The following is a 16,986-nucleotide window of genomic DNA, read 5'->3' on the forward strand; positions in this document are numbered from 1 at the left end:
TTAAAAATGTGAAAACAACCATCCTAACAAGAGATATTTAGATATTTATTTGTTCTAACAATCAAAATCCCTATGGCATTCTTTAAGGAATTAGGAAAAAAAAATCCTGAAGTTCATATGGACCCACAACAAACCCCAAGGAGCCACAGCAATCCTGTGTGGGACAATGCTGAAGTGAGTGCTATACCAGATTTCAAGAGATATCGCAGAGCCAGAGTAATAAAACAGCTTACTATTAACACAAAACCAGACATGTAGATCTACAGGAGAGTAGCAGACCTAAATGTTAGTATGTGTAACTACAACAACTCAGTGTTTGACAAGGATGCCAAAAGCACACATTATAGACAAATAGGCTTAAATAAAGTGTTTGGAGGAGATAACATTGTATATTAATAAAGGTTCCATTAAAGCAAAAAAGTAACAGGAAACCATAACAATATCTGCAACAAAAACTGAAAGACTTACAGATATTTCTACAGATAGAGGTATAAAAGAATAATAAACTAAGTAAATCAACAGTACATGTACATGTGTGCATACACATACACACATGCACACACACACATGAACATATATGAACATAATAAAAAATTTAAGATTTTTTCACTTACCTTTGGAAAATTCTCTAGGATAGACCACATGTAGGTCACAATTTAAGTCAAACAAATTTTAAATAACAGCCTACAAAGCATGTCCTCTGATTACAACTATGGAGTTAGAAAACAATAATAGCCTAGTGAGATGGCTCAGCAGGCAGAGGTGCCTGCCCACAAGCCTGATGATCTGAGTTCAATCTCTGGACCTATGTGATAGCAAAGGGTTCAGACTCTTTTGTGTTATTCTACAACTTTGTGTGTGTGTTTGTGTATATGTGTGTGTAATGCTTGTGCCACACACTTGTATACACACATAAAATAATAAGTAAGCATAAATAAAAATAATATGGCAAGAAGCAATCTAAGAGAGAAAGGTTTACTTTGGTTTACAGTTCCACAGGGATACAGTCTTGTGGCAGGGAGGAAGTATCTGCTGCATTAGGAAGCTGGCATGTGATATTGCATGCCTATTTAGAAATCAGAAATAATGGAACAGGAAATAATGCTGGGTATAACACCTCAAGGTCACACCCTATTGACCACTTCCTCCAGCGAATGTCTACCTCCTAAAGGTTCCACAACTTTCTCAAATTCACCACCATCTGCGGACCAAGTACTTAACACATGAGCCTACAGGATGCTTTGCATACCTAGCCCACAACAATACACTAACAATAATAATCCTAGTTGAAATTAAGAAAACAAATTTCAACCAAAAACAATGTGAAAATCATAAAAAGTAATGAATTTAGTAAACTAAGAGTGTAAAGACATTGCTGAAAGAAATTAAAGAAAAGAAAGATATCAAATATACCTCAATCAGAAGCCTTAGTTCTATATCATATCATCCCACATGAAGAATCAACAGCATTGCTATCAAAATCCCAATGGTGGCATTTTTTAGAGATAAAGAATTACTTCTAAAAATCAGATGGAATTTTAAGACACCACAAATAGACAAAACAACCCTGAAAAGAAAAAACAGTTTTCTGGGGCATCCACAGTTAGTGCTTTTGTAACCAAACTATGTGTTCCTGGAATAAACATAGTTCCAAACAAGAAGCATCCCAGAAGGCAATGAGAGAAGCTTTCAAAATCAGTGGGGAATGGTTCTGTATGAAGGCCCCAAGGCTATCCCGGGGACAAAGAACAGTCTTTTCAACATGATGCTGGAAAAACTGTACATCTACACACAAAACAACAAAGCTCACTACCGATCCTCAAACATGATATAAAAAATAAACTGGAAATAAATCAAGGGCCTAAACTTGAAAGCTGCAACCTTTAATTCCATCAATAAAAGGGTAAAACTTTTACAGTATTGGATTTCCTAGATATGGTACCAATATATGCTGGTAATAAAAAAAAATGATACATCTGCTTTTAGAATAAAATCTCTTTGCATCACAATTCATTGCCAAAAAAAGAAGAAAAGAAAGACAGAAAGGAGAAGGCACACAGAAAGTTGAACCCTCTGTCCAGGAGAGAATGTATGCACAGAAGGTCCGAACCCTCTGTCCAGGAGAGGATGTGTGTACAGAAGGCCCGAACCCTCTGTCCAGGAGAGAATGTGTGCACAGAAGGCTCTCTGTACCTTGTTGGTAGGAATGTAACAACTAAGGAGAGGAGCATGACAATTCTTCAAAATCTGACAACAGAATGACTCCACCATGCCAGTGCCAAAGTAAGTGAACATATAGTCGTTAATATACATATGTATACCTGTAATGATAGCAGCACTGTTTGCCATAGCAATCTATGTTTCCATCAATAGATCAATGAGTTAGCAAAATTCCTATATATATTTATATGTGCGTGTCCATATACAAATATATTTCATCTTTTTAAATGAAGGGAATTCTGACATTTGTTTTAGTGTATATGAACCTTAGAGACATTTTAAAATATAATCTTATTAAAATTAGTATACAAAATTTTAGGTATCTCTAATGGTATTTTTAAACAAAGTGTACCATAGTTCATTCTTTCTATCTTAATTTCCCCACCCCGACTTCTCCATTATTCTCTCTACCTATTTCTTTCACGTGTCCACAGCCTCCTTAAAATTTGTTTTGAATTTGTGAATCAAATAGTTGCAAAAGGCTGGGAAATGGTGGCGCATGCCTTTAATTCCAGCACTTGGGAGGCAGAGACAGGCGTATTTTGAGGCCAGCCTGGTCTACAGAGTTCCAGGACAGCCAAGGCTACACAGAGAAAAACCTGTCTCGAAAAAACCAAAAAAAAAAAAAAAAAAGTTGCAAAAGGATGTAACTGATGCTACTTAACACATGTGCAGGGGAAAGCAAAGTAGAATGGTGGTACAAGTTGTTAAAGGGGTAAGAATAGACAGTGACTGCTCATAGGACAAAGAGTTCAATTTGCAAGGTGGAAACAGTGCTGGAGATGGAGAGTGATGCTGTTTGCCTTAAAATATGAAGGTGGTAAACATTCATGCACTGGATAAGATTAAGATGGCAACATTTATATGTACTTTGCCCCAAATCAAAATCTTCTAACAAATGTATATTTCAATACTCAAGTAAAGTTTGTCCGTATTCCCCTTCCCAGGAATAACAGGAACATTGAGGGAGAAACAGATGTGAATTCTCACAATGCCCTTGTACTAAATGAAATACTACTTAGACACTCTGACTTTGCTTTAAGTATAAAAACTCTGCAAAGTGGAGCGTTTTATAAAATTGAATTATGACAGAGATAGATACAGTGCTTGCCTGGGTGAAAGGAGCATTTCAGCATCTGCTGGTGTTTTGTTTGTTTATACATGTGATTGCAGAGAAAGGTTTTTAAGCTGTCTTCTTTTACTACGAGAACATTAACTTGCAGCCTCACTTCTTTTCATGGAAGTACATTTGAGCTTCCAGACACAAATTAAAATGGGAACTGCTTCCCAGAATGCCTGAATATTAACCAGGAGAGTTTCCAGTCTTCCTATAAACTGACTCTACAATGTCTGAATACAAGCCACTCCTTGAAACTTCTTATGGGCTACCCCAAGCCTTCAAGTTACTTGCACTAAGGAACATGCTGGCTAATGTTTACAACAGTACCATTCTGAAATAAAAGGGTTAAGAAGATATTCATAGGACCTGCTTGACCTGAGATTGTTATTAATGGCCGATCACATGGTTTTGGCAGACCAAGTGGTAACATTGCCTTCCACAAAAGAGGATGTTTTGGAAAATGATAATATATGTGATTATCTGTGCCAGTCCAGCCTGTGTTGGCAGAGCTTCCATCCTAAGGTCTGTTTCCTTTGGTTTGGCTTAACCTATTTTTTTTCAGTATTGTGAGTTCACATTCTTTCCAAGACTCTGGAAAGGGACTTCCATTTTTTGCTTAGCATCAGATGAGATTTTACTGCAAAACCTCAAACCATATTAAATTTGATCACACTGAAGCATGCCATTGACCTGGAGTTCCAGGGAATCTGCTTAAATGTTGCCTCTTTGTCCACAATTTTCCTTAAAGGAAGTAGACAACCTTTCGGCCTCCAAATTACCAGTTTTTGTGGCCATTATGAGGTGGTTGTTATTTAGAGTCCCTTTCATCGATTCTAAGGTTTTTGTTAGTTAGAGGAGTCATCTCTGGTTACACAGGCTCCAACTGCCACCAGGATCAAGTTTGAGACTAAAGGAGAATATATTCTTTTTCCTGATAGCCAAGACTCATTTGGAAGAAAACATGTGAGACCTATACCAGGCTGATTGTCTAATTTTTGTTCACCAGCTTCATGGCATCACTGTAGCAGAGTTGGGAGAATGAGAGTAAACCAATGGACAAGCCCCATCATATAACATTGTCTGTCTGGTTCTAAAAAACTATTTCTTTCTCACCAGTGCCTTCGCTCAGCATGTTCAGGAGGTTGTGTTTGTGTAGTGTCTGTGTCCTCATCATCTTGAGGAGAAATAAGGAAGAGTACAAGCACTGTCAGTCTTGCATTTCCAAAGAAGCAGCAGGCATAACACACTTAAGTGGGACTACAAATTATGGCAAGCTTCTTCCTCTTCTTCCTCCTTTTCTGCCATGGCTCATTTCTTTAATTCTTTAGAACCTTCTATCTCTCACCAACACTTATTTAAAAGAATTTTTAATGCTAAATATACAGATATGTGTGGACGTGAGATGTTTTGGCTTTGAGTTAGATATTTACACCTGTAGATAGACTTTTTCCTACTGAATCAATGGAAGAACCAATGATGCCGTTGGAACAGGGTTATAGTGCCCTGTCATTTGCATGCGCATGTGTGTATCTTGTTGCCTGTGGTACTTTCAACCTTCTGAATTCCTTTGCTAATCTTTAGCTCTTTATAAACCCATTACTAATAATGAGTATCAGTGCAGCAGGGCAGCCATATGTGCACTGCTTAAGTGAAAACTGGGGCTATGTGCTTATCTGTAGCTTGCCTGCTGTGCCTTGCTCCTGCTTCTCCTTTAAGGATGTTGGCCTTGGAGCTTATCTGGGGCAATGTGTGTGCATCAGGTGACAGTTACATTTCCTATTATGATTATATATTTATAATGAGGAGTATAAAGTACTTGAGTGTGTTTTGAGTTATAAAAGACAATGTATCTGAATTAGAAGACCAGGGTCAGACGTTCTTACTTTAGCAGAGAAGTTAGCTTGTGTTAACAAGGAGATCTGGGGAAAACCTGGCACCAACTGTCTCTGGTCCTTACCTGGATTTTGAAAATGGTATTAGTCCAAATCCTTTGATTCTAACTCCTATTCACTCAGTTTCTCTCTGCCCAGTCAAAGCATTGCTTAGAACCTATGAGCAGTAGTTTTGGTAAAAATACTGGCATATTGTCTAGTTCATTTTCTCTTGATATAGTAAACACTTGAAGATCTATATTTGCTATATAAAAGTAATTTTTATCACAAGATTTTTTAAATCAAGGGTGCTGGGACAGTATCCAGTCTTCTTCATGAGGACGTCTTGCTGCCTCATACGTGAGATGAAGTGGAGTGAGAAGCTAAGAGGAGGCACACACGAACAAGGAAGCAGAAAGGGACAGACTTGCTTCATAAAAATATACTCTTACCAGAGTATTCACTCTTCCAGGCTCATTAGAAAGACACTAACTCCTCTTAAAGTCTCTACCACTTTTCAACAGCACTACATTAGTGTCCAAATCATGACTCTGGTTGGGGCCCAGCTAAATCAAATAACATGAGACTTGATAATAATGATGAAATGTGTTACCAAGCACTTCACGGTAACATTATTCAATCTACTTGAATTTAGGTTTATAAAATATAAATATAGGGACTGGTGAGATGGCTCAGTGGGTAAGAGCACCCGACTGCTCCTCCAAAGGTCCAGAGTTCAAATCCCAGCAACCACATGGTGGCTCACAACCATCCGCAACGAGACCTGGCGCCCTCTTCTGGAGTGTCTGAAGACAGCTACAGTGTACTTACATATAATAAATAAATAAATCTTTAAAAAAATATATAAAAGCCGGGTGTGGTGGCACACGCCTTTAATCCCAGCACTCGGGAGGCAGAGGCAGGCGGATTTCTGAGTTCGAGGCCAGCCTGGGCTACAGAGTGAGTTCCAGGACAGCCAGGGCTACACAGAGAAACCCTGTCTCGAAAAACCAAAAAAAAAAAAAAAAATATATATATATATATATATATATATAAAAATATAAATGCCTAGAATATGGCAGTAGACAGGACTGTAGCAAGGGACACAGAGTCTATCACTATCCACACCACAGCTCAGTATATTTCCTAATAAGAAGCTCACGAATTTACTTGTCCTCCTTGGGCTAAGGAGCGGCGTGTGCTGCCATTTCACCTTCTTCATCCCCACCACCTCACCAACACTCTTTCTTTTTTTTCTGATTGTATCCATTCTAGTGAACATGCAGTGCTGCTTCCTGGCATTTGTATTTGCATTTCTTTATTACCAGATAACATGGAACACCTTGTCACTAACATTGTCCAGTGCATATCTTCTTTAGAGAAGTATCCACTTGAGTACTTTACATATTTTTATGTAGGTTATACTATGGTCTGAAGGTTGGTTTAGGAAACCTAATGCATACATGGTTTGTATTAAGTAGTATTAAATATTGAAGTCTTACAATTGGCCAACGTATAAAGAAAAAGAATGTTCTGCCCTAAACAGGACATTTCTATCCCACTGCATATCACAATTCCTCTCCTGCCAAGGCTCAGGGATCTCTGCAAAAGATGGAGCAGAAAGATTGAAAGAACCAGAGGAAGTAAATAGTCTTCCACACACAGAACCTGTTTTCGGAACATAGCAAGGTAACTGCTCATATGAACAACTGATATCGCATGTTTCAGAACTATGTAAGTCTAATCCAGACAAAATTCCAGAATGAAGAGAAGAGGCATAAAGTCCTACTCCTAGCTAAAGATCTTTTGGCAATTAATAGATTCTGGGAGAGGGAGAATCAGTTTATTTTAAAGGATGAAGCCCTTTGTAAGCTGCCCATGCCTCAGTGAAGGCCGTACATCCTTGAGTAAATGGGCAGCACAAATGGTACTTGAGGGCTTTAAGGAGACTCTAAAGGACACAAAGTCAGGTGGGTAGGGAAGACAGAACTATATCTAGGAGGAATGGAAGAAAAGAGAAATATGATTTAAACACATTGCATGAAGTTCTCAAAGAATAAATAAAAATGAGGGGAAAAAAAGGAGAGTTGGCGTCTTTGGTGAAGCGATGAGTCATGGAAGCTCTGCACACATAAATGGTTTCAGTCCTTCTCATGAGAGTCTGAGAGGATAGCCTAGAGGCCACATGGAAGACTCCATCGACGAGAAACAGATCTTCAGCAGACACAGAATGTGCTGGTCTGATGATTGTGGACCGAGAAGCTTCCAGAAGCAGGAGAAATAAGTTGTGTCACTTGTCAATTCCCCAAAATTGGACTGGGGAGATTATTGTGGGTGAAGCACTTGTCACACAAGCATGAGGACTGGAGTTTGGCAGTATGTAGAATCCACATGAATAGACAGGCTGTTGTGACTGCTGCCCCAGCACTCAGAGCAAGTTCACTAGAGAGACTAGTCTACCGCTGATTGCTGGTTTTAATTGAGAGACACTCCTGCCTCAATAAATAAAGTGGAGAGTGACCAAAGAAGGCATACAGTGTCAACTGTTGGCCTCCATGAGCACATATATCACACACATGTGCACCCGTACCCATCTTAATGCACATTTACATACACACATAATATATATACACACATCACTTCAACATGCTGATACAATTGCCTGCATGTATTTATTAAGGTAAAGAGTTCTTTATAAGTATTCTGAACATTAGATCTTACCAGACAAATGGCTAGCAAATATTTTATTCCACTCTTTTCCCTTTAGTAATGATAAATTTCAGTTTATCTTCTTTTTCTTTATTACTATTTGGGTCAATCATAAGAATTCAAGCATCAGCCGGGCGTGGTGGCGCACGCCTTTAATCCCAGCACTCGGGAGGTAGAGGCAGGCGGATTTCTGAGTTCGAGGCCAGCCTGGTCTACAAAGTGAGTTCCAGGACAGCCAGGGCTACACAGAGAAACTCTGTCTCGAAAAACCAAAAAAAAAAAAAAAAGAATTCAAGCATCCGCATAGTTAGTTCCAGCATATCAAACAACTTCTTCCAGTGTTCATGGACATCTGCATGTATATAGTGCACATACATTGAGTCAGGCACACATATAACAAATAGAGATAGATAGATAGATAGATAGATAGATAGATAGATAGATAGATAGATAAATTGTCAGCTTGACACAAACCTAGAGTTATCTTGGAAGAAGAACCTTAATTGAGACTATACCTCCAGTAGGCAAATTTGTAGGACATTTTCTTGATTAATGATTGATGTTGGAAGAACTACTGAAGGAAGTGCCACCCCTGGGCACAGTTCCATGGCTTCTGCTTTAGCTCCTTCCTCCAGGTTCCCGCCATGAGTTCCTACCATGATTTCTTCTGATGATGAACTATGATGTGGAAGTATAAGGCGAATAAACCCTTTTCTTCCCAAGCTGCTTTTGGCCATCATCTTTTATCACAGCAATAGAAACTCTAAGACAACATTTTCCAATTGATTTATTCCTCTGATATCCTTCTCTGCTCCTACCTGACTCTTCCACCAAGTGTTTTTATTAACATGGCTACATCCAACATCTGGTTCTGAGGGAAAGCTACAGGAAACCATGGCAACACCTTCACATTACTCCTATGGGGTTTGGGGTTGAGAATAAATTTAAACTCTATGTGACCCTAATGAGACTAAAATGAGCAAGAACATAGAAATAAAGTATTAGGTTGGGATCGTAGAAAACCAAATGTCTTGGTTTATGCCCCAAGGTTTTTCCCTCACTAGGATAGGATAGGGATATTGACTGCTTGTTAGAACTAGTTTGCTATGCAACTAATTTTACACTGAAAATGAAGAACACTCATTATGTCTCTGGTAGCTTAAAGTATCATTCATAGCTTTGGAGAGCTAATTATGAACAAATATTCATGAGATCTGTCTTGCAAAACTATTACAATCTGTGCTTACTGCTCAATGGAGCAGAACTAAATATGATCTGAATGGATGTACTACATAGGACCGTGGCAGATTCGCCACAAACTTCAGATCCTTTTACAAAGGAAGTGTGGACTTATGGAACCTTATTATTACAACCACACCAGGCTCCCAGTCCAGCTGCTCTTCTACCAAGAGTATGTGTCTAAGAATATTATACCACAAAAAATGATAGGATAAATAGGGGGCTCCAACCCCTAGTGCTTGGTAAGTGTCTTATTCACTTCTGAAGATTAAGTCCAGCTGCCCCGTGTGCCTGGTAAAGGGGTTGAGTAGCATAGCACAAATACTTAGTAGCATATTTGAACCCTACAGTTTAAACAAAAAACAGAAGTTTCTGTCTGTTTTTGAATTTTCTTTCTAGTTGTAAAATGCAAATTATTTTTTCTTAATCAGATTTATCTACCCATTTTTATATACTGAAACATGGGGGATTTTACACCTGATCATTCTCTCTATATGCATTTATTAAGTAGGCTGTCCAGCTTAACTTCATGCCTGCACTAAATCCCTACATCACGTATGATTCATCAAGTAACTTGACAAAGTTCTTAATCTCAATTCTCCAGTCAGGACATTTCTCTCCATTCAAACCAAAATTTTCTTCTTCTACTTTTGTGGATAATGTTATAATCCCTTTACACATTCAAGTAATCGAATAACCACTTGCCACTCCAATTATAAGGCTGCAAGTTCTGAATAGCTCCTTTGTTTGATTATTTTTCTATCATATTTGTTTTTATTATTTTAATTCATTATTAGTTGTAGTTTATGCTGTATAGAAGCATACTAAACTGGACCTTTCTACAAACTGGTTCCTTATTTTTCCCCAATGTCAATAAAATGCTTTTCTAACTATCAAATGGGGCATGTCACAACTTCATTTTCAATGTCTTGTTTCCATATTACAGCAATGAATAGTAGCTGTGGATTTCAAAACATATAATTTAATGTGTCAAAGATAAAAATTCAGAATAATGCATAGTTTTACATGAAAAACAATAAACTCCTGCTTATAAAAAATGAGAAAGATTTAAATGAGTAGAGGTTATTCCAAAGTAATAGGAAAGAATGGAAAAATACTTACTACAATGCCACTTATTTTTTTCCTTAGCTTCTCTCTCTCTCTCTCTCTCTCTCTCTCTCTCTCTCTCTCTCTCTCTCTCTCTCTCTCTCTCTCTCTCTCTCTCTGACACAGGGTCTCCCTGTATATCCCAAGCTGTCATAGAACTCATGATGTACATCTTATCCTAACATATTGCGCTTATCCTGACTTATTTTGTCAAAACTGACAGGCTAAAAATTTTTTATTCATTCAAGAATAAGAAAACACCCTTGAAGAATACATCATTATGTATAAAGTTACAGCAAACTACTGAAATGTTACTTACACGGAACAACAGGTGCACAGATGAAAGGTTGTTTAGTGTGGGACTATGTGAGTCAGCGTTCCTTTGCTGCAGTAAAGGAAAGAGTAAATGTAAAGAGAGAGCCCATTATTTTACCTGAAGTCTTTAGAGCTTTCAGCCCATGGTCAGCTGGCCACAAGTGCTTTGGACAACACAGTACATACAGCATGGGACTACGGCAATGAGGGGTGAGGAGAGGAAGAGAGTCAAGCTTTCAATATCTCAAAAGAACCTAACTTCTCCCTCAGTTCCAGACCCTAGAAACTCTACCACAGCCCAGTGGTGCCACAGGATGGCACCCAAGTTTTCACATGCAGGATGCTGTGGTCATTTAAAATAGGAAACTTAATAAAAGCCTGTTTGCTTTTACAGGGTTTTTAAAATTGCTTTATCTTATCAACCCTTATCAACTGTCTTAATCTTTAAAAAATCTGCATCTTGTTTTTTCCCCTCTATTTTTTCATTTGTGTATTAATTCAAAGTGAGTTTAGGTGTTTACTTACTACAATCTTTAAAATGATACTTATGTAGCTCGTTTCTCTCTGTTCCAACAATATAAACTGTACATTTCCCTCTAATCAAATTCATCTGTTTCCAAAAATATGTAATGCCAGGACAGCCAGGGCTACACAGAGAAACCCTGTCTCAAAAAACAAAAACAAACAAACAAACAAAGCAACCATAGACAAGATGCGCTTGTTTGTCCTCTCATAACTCACTGAAACTTTAGTGTTAGAGTCTCATGCTCTTGGCCATCATCGACACCACGTTTTGTTCTTTCTCCATCATAGTGTACTGTACCATTTCAACACAAGGCGAAAGTCACGTTGTGCCAATAAGCATATCAAAATAGAGATTCAGGTTTAATAAAACAGACTCCCCAGAAATTGTAAGATAAGCATGAAAAGAGGTAGGCCTTTTCATGGTCATGTTTCTTATGATGCAGAAGTAAAGTATTGCCCTAGTGCAGAAATTGCCCTAGTTTAGTTCTCTGTTGCTGTGATAAAACACTGACCAACTTGGGGAGGGAAGGGTTTGTTTGGCTTACAAGTTACACTCCACCCATCATGCAGGGACCCAAGAGCTCAATGTGGGAACCCGGAGGCAGGAACTGCAGCTGATAACACGGAGCGAAGCTGCTGCCTTGCATGCTTCCCGGACTTGCTCAGCTACTTTCTTATAGAGCTTTGGCCCACCGGCCTCAAGATGGCATGTCCACAGTGGACTCAGTCCTCCTACATCAACTAGCAATCAAGAAAATGTTCCATAGACGTGTGTGCAGACCAGTCTGTTGGAGGAAATTAAATTGCCCTATTCCCAGATTCGACAAGGTGCCAAAATGAACTAGGACAAGTGTGACACCACTTCATGTGACTAAAGAGGTTTCCAAAGCTAGCAAATTTCATTAATGATTAATTAGTTTTAAAAAATCCAGTCAGGGTATATCTATCATCATTAAATATTTAGCATTACATTAGAAAATGTGATTTTTGTCTTTTAATTATAATTTTTACCACTAGGTGGCAGTCACCAAAAGATTTTATTCTATCTTTTATTATCAATTAAATCTGTTTTTATACAATTCACACCTGAACACAATTCATACCCTCTTCACGCAAACCCCTCCTGCCCAGATCATGGCGTCACAGTGGTCATGACTATTTCGTTTGCTTTATGACAAGTGAAACTGACGCGGGGCTATGTGATCATGGTTCTGGAGCCGTATTTCGGAGCAGGGCCCAGAATTGCAGATAGTGCTTCTTCCTCTCCCAGAACCTACCAACAGCTTTGAGCTTAGAGCTAAGGGAGGGGCCCACGAGCTCCCCCTCCCACTTGGCTTATTGTTCCTAGGGCCAGTCTTGTGTGTGCCCAGTGCAGGAAACTACAGCTATTGTGAGTTGATACGTGGAATCGTTGCGGGAACCTACATAATGGCTTTTCGAAACCTTTCACCCTGTCTTCTGGGTCCTACATACGTCTCACTCTCTTCTTCGGTGTTCCCATGCTTTACAGGGGATAGTGTTTCACTTAACCTTGAAAGTGGACATTTATCTGACTGAAGATATTGAATGCCCAGATCTGGACCATGTTTTCATCAACTCTTTGTGTTTTCAAACTTTTCATTTAAAATCAGAAACTTCTATATTATAAAATGATTATGTGTCGTGTATGTGTGTGTCTGTGTGTGTGTGTGTGTGTGTTCCACACTGTCAAGCATCCTGAAGTAAAGTATATCCCGAGATCTTTAAGATTGTGTGTCACAGCAAGTAAAGACATCTTCCATGGAAGTCTTAGGATCTAAATTCCATTCTCAGGACCCATATAAAGGTAGGAGGAAAGACTAAAGAATGGATTCCAAAAAGCTGCTCTCTTGGCTTTACATCCATGCTGTCAGGCATATCCCACCACAACTCTCTCTCTCTCTCTCTCTCTCTCTCTCTCTCTCTCTCTCTCTCTCTCTCTCTCTCGCACGCTTATGCATAATACCTTTTAAATTGTGTTGCTTCTCTTAAAACACTGAAGACCTTCTGGCACAGTTTCTCCTAATAAGAAGCAAACCAGTGGAGGCTCTCTGGTGGGAGCCCATGCACGCTCCATGCCAGCCCCAGCCCCTGTTTATTTTCCTCTCCTTTCATGCATGTTCCAGTCTGGTCTCTGGAGGTCGTTTTCATTATACTCTTTACATTATGGCTCTGCTCAAAGTTTATTTCTGTGTTTTTCTTTGCTATATCTGTTTATTCCAAGACAGAAAATATAATTTAGCATTGAAATACACTTTAGAAATATATTATGATGATAAAACATAATAATATAGGAGATATGATCTACTGACATACCAATGAAGCTTAACTTAAAGACAAATACCAGAGAGCTCAAGAGCAAGCTAGCAAGTAAAATGTTTTAAGGCAAACCTACAGCATTCAGCAAATTCAGTATTCAGTGTCAAGCACTGGTATTGATATTTTTATTTTTCTATATCCATCGATCCATTTTCTTTCTTTCTTTCTTTCTTTCTTTCTTTCTTCCTTCCTTCCTTCCTTCCTTTCTTTCTTTCTTTCTTTCTTTCTTTCTTTCTTTCTTTCTTTCTTTGTGTGTATAAGAATGCAAGGCCAAGAATTGAGTAGTATCCATAACATTATAGATAGCGAGCTAAAACATGTAGATCTGATGGAAAGAAAGAAAGAAAGAAAGAAAGAAAGAAAGAAAGAAAGAAAGAAAAGAAAAGAAAAGAAAAGAAAAAGAAAAAGAAAAAGAAAGAAAAAGAAAAAGAAGAAGAAAAAAAAGAAGAAAAAGAAGCAGCTCGTGCTGTTGGCATGTACTCTAAGGCCTTCCTGCAGAGAGGTTATGGGATAGTAAGTTGGGTTGTAGCTTTCTGAGCCCTCAAAGTGACTGGTCATGGTTATCTCTGTTAAGTGATGAATGGTGCCAGAAGACATGAGGCAGGTGAACATCTCTTTGTGGTCTCCATTCTGAAGTCCCCTGCAGGCTCTGCAATGGTCAGTTTGGATAACACACATTTTTTTTTAACTTGGACACCCCTTCCTGTGAGATCTCCAAAATTCCCCAGATACTAACCTCCACTCCTCAAAAGAAAGATCTGGAAACTCTGCTGACTCTGGAGAAATCCCTTATTTTTACAATTTCTGTCACAGAAAATGGCTAATCTGAGTCTTCCGGAAACATAGCCACCTTCTGCTGTACAGACTTGCTTCAGAGAGTGGTCACCACAGAGGATCGTTTCGGTGACTGACCAACAAACACCAGCACCTGTAGGGACAAGAAACTTGTTCTTTGTGTCACTATCTACAGTAACACTGTCATTAGGCATAGGCTTGGCCCCTCTATACCAATTTAGTTTTATAACTAAGATACTGAATTTACCTAAAAGCTATTTTGATTATATGATCTACATATAATCTCCAGAGTTGCAATGATTGGGGATGTTCATCTTCATCCTTGTATTTGTTCAATTTTGTCTTTCCTCTATCCTCTTCATTTTTCCTCATCTTACCTAGCTTTTGCCCCATTGATCATGACCCACTTTTAGTTAGGGTTTTACTGCTGTGAAGAGACACCATAACTAAAGGCAACTCTTATGAGGAACAACATTTAACTGGGGCTGGCTTACAGTTTCAGAGGTTCAGTCCATTATCATCATGGTGGGTGTGAGAGACCAAACTGTGGGAAACCAGGCCCTCAACAACTCTCACCCTGAAGATCTGGCTGACCCTTTGATGGGAACAGTGTCACCCCCTCCTTCATGTCTCCACTTGGCACCTAGGACTGTTTAGATAGGGCCGGCATTCCAAGATAAGTTGCAAGATGTTTGAAGGCTAAATGGGACTGTTTAGATAAAGCCAGCATTCCAAGATAAACTGCAAGATGTTTGAAGCCTGCAATCAGCATCCACCCCAGATGTTCATCCATCTATCTGTGCTTTGATTGTTCCCCCTCTGCCCCTCCCTATTTTCTCTCACTGTGTGCTTATAATGGAGGTTCCCAGCCTCCATTAAACAGACCTTGACAACTCTTTGCTTGGTCTCTCTCCCTTTTCTCGCCCATTTCTTTTTCAAGCTTGGTCCCCCTCGACCCCACGAATAACTGGGTCCCACAGGTCGGGATAGGTGGGAAGCATGGGAGCATCCAGGCAGACATGGTGCTGGAGAAGGAGCCAAGAGTTCTAAATCTTGATCTGGAAGGCAGTCGGGAAAATGCTGGAATGCTGGCTTTATCTAAACAGATATGTATCAGACCTCAAGACCCCACCTCCACCATAACACACTTCCTCTAATAAGGTCACAGTGTCACTTCCCATGGCACAAGCATATTCAAACCACCACAACTGAATAACATTCTCCCATGCCCCCATGCCAACACAGACCTTGTTGCCAAAAAAAAAAAAAAAAAAAAAAAAAAAAAGCCTATATCCATGATGTTTGCAAGTCCTTCTTCTACCTACAGAATTGTTGTGTATGAATAAAATCACTTTGTACAGATGAAGCATATGCCCTTTATAGCCTTGGATTTAGATTATATGAAGCATCCTCAGAAGTTCAATGCCAAGAAGATGATTTTAAAACCTATTTAAAAGTAACAGAAGTCATTAATCTTTGTTGTATAACAGTTCGGGATGCATACAATCAAACAGCCAATGACAGCTAAAGAAAACTTCCAATTTAGGGGAAAAAAAAGAGAGATTACTTTCAAAGTTTATTCCCATTCTATAGCCTTAAGCAGAGATTTGAGATGACAAGAATGAATAAAGTGCTAAGTATCTTTACTTAGTATCATTTAGCACTGAGTACCACGAAACAGACAGAATGAAAATGGCCATGACTAATGGTTAAATTTGCCCTAGACATATAGTATCACAGAAATAAAGATAGTACTCAACTGTTCAGAGAGAAAAGTTTGAAAAGTCAATCATAGTTGAAATGAACTATGTGTGCCAACTCAGTCTCTGCCACCTATCTCCAAATCATTATTTCTCAAAAGACCCAGCCCGAGACTGCATTAGTTAGGGAAGGAGAAACCGGCCTGAGTAGGACCACAGGCCTCATCCGGCTGGATCAGCGCCGGGGTAGCGGGAGCGCAGGGTTGCCTGACACCCGCCAGCTACCCACGACCCCCGCCGCAGGATTTTGGGACTGCTGGTGAGTGGAACACAGCTTCTGCTCCAACCCAATTGCGCGGGACCTGAGACTGCATTAGTTAGGGAAGCAGAAACCGGCCTGAGTAGGGCCACAGGCCTCATCCGGCCAGATCAGCACCGGGGTAGCGGGAGCGCAGGGTTGCCTGACACCCGCCAGCTACCCACGACCCCCGCCGCAGGATTTTGGGACTGCTGGTGAGTGGAACACAGCTTCTGCTCCAATCCAATTGCGCGGGACCTGAGACTGCATTAGTTAGGGAAGCAGAAACCGGCCTGAGTAGGGCCACAGGCCTCATCCGGCCGGATCAGAGCCGGGGTAGCAGAAGCGCAGGGTTGCCTGACACCCGCCAGCTACCCACGACCCCCGCCGCAGGATTTTGGGACTGCTGGTGAGTGGAACACAGCTTCTGTTCCAGTCCAATCACACGGGACCTGAGACTGCTCTGGTTGGGGAGAGAGAAATCCGGCCTACATAGGGCCACAACCCTCTTCCGGTCAGAAAAGCACCGGGGCAGCTGGGGCGCAGGGTCTGCTGACACTCACCAGCTACCCACAACACCCGCCACAGGATCTTAAGACTTCTGGAGAGTGGAACACAGCTTCTGCTCCAATCCAATTGTGCGGGACCTGAGACTGCATTAGTTAGGGAAGCAGAAACCGGCCTGAGTAGGGCCACAGGCCTCATCCGGCCGGATCAGAGCCGGGGTAGCGGAAGCGCAGGGTTGCCTGA

At 40.1% G+C, this 16,986-nt stretch overlaps 1 long non-coding RNA gene across 1 annotated transcript; it reads right to left on the reverse strand.

Annotated features, from left to right (window-relative positions):
* Window positions 1-7,038: 7,038 nt before the first annotated feature.
* LOC110308254 (uncharacterized) lies at window positions 7,039-15,486 on the reverse strand. The gene is made up of 2 exons (XR_015045470.1): window positions 14,180-15,486; window positions 7,039-13,334 (listed from the first exon to the last, which is right to left on the reverse strand). It is a non-coding gene; the product is annotated as an uncharacterized LOC110308254 (long non-coding RNA).
* Between the last annotated feature and the right edge of the window lie 1,500 nt (window positions 15,487-16,986).

This window comes from Mus caroli, unplaced genomic scaffold (assembly GCF_978045245.1).
Source record: "Mus caroli unplaced genomic scaffold, Mus_caroli_1 scaffold_15, whole genome shotgun sequence".
Classification (NCBI taxonomy): domain Eukaryota; kingdom Metazoa; phylum Chordata; class Mammalia; order Rodentia; family Muridae; genus Mus; species Mus caroli.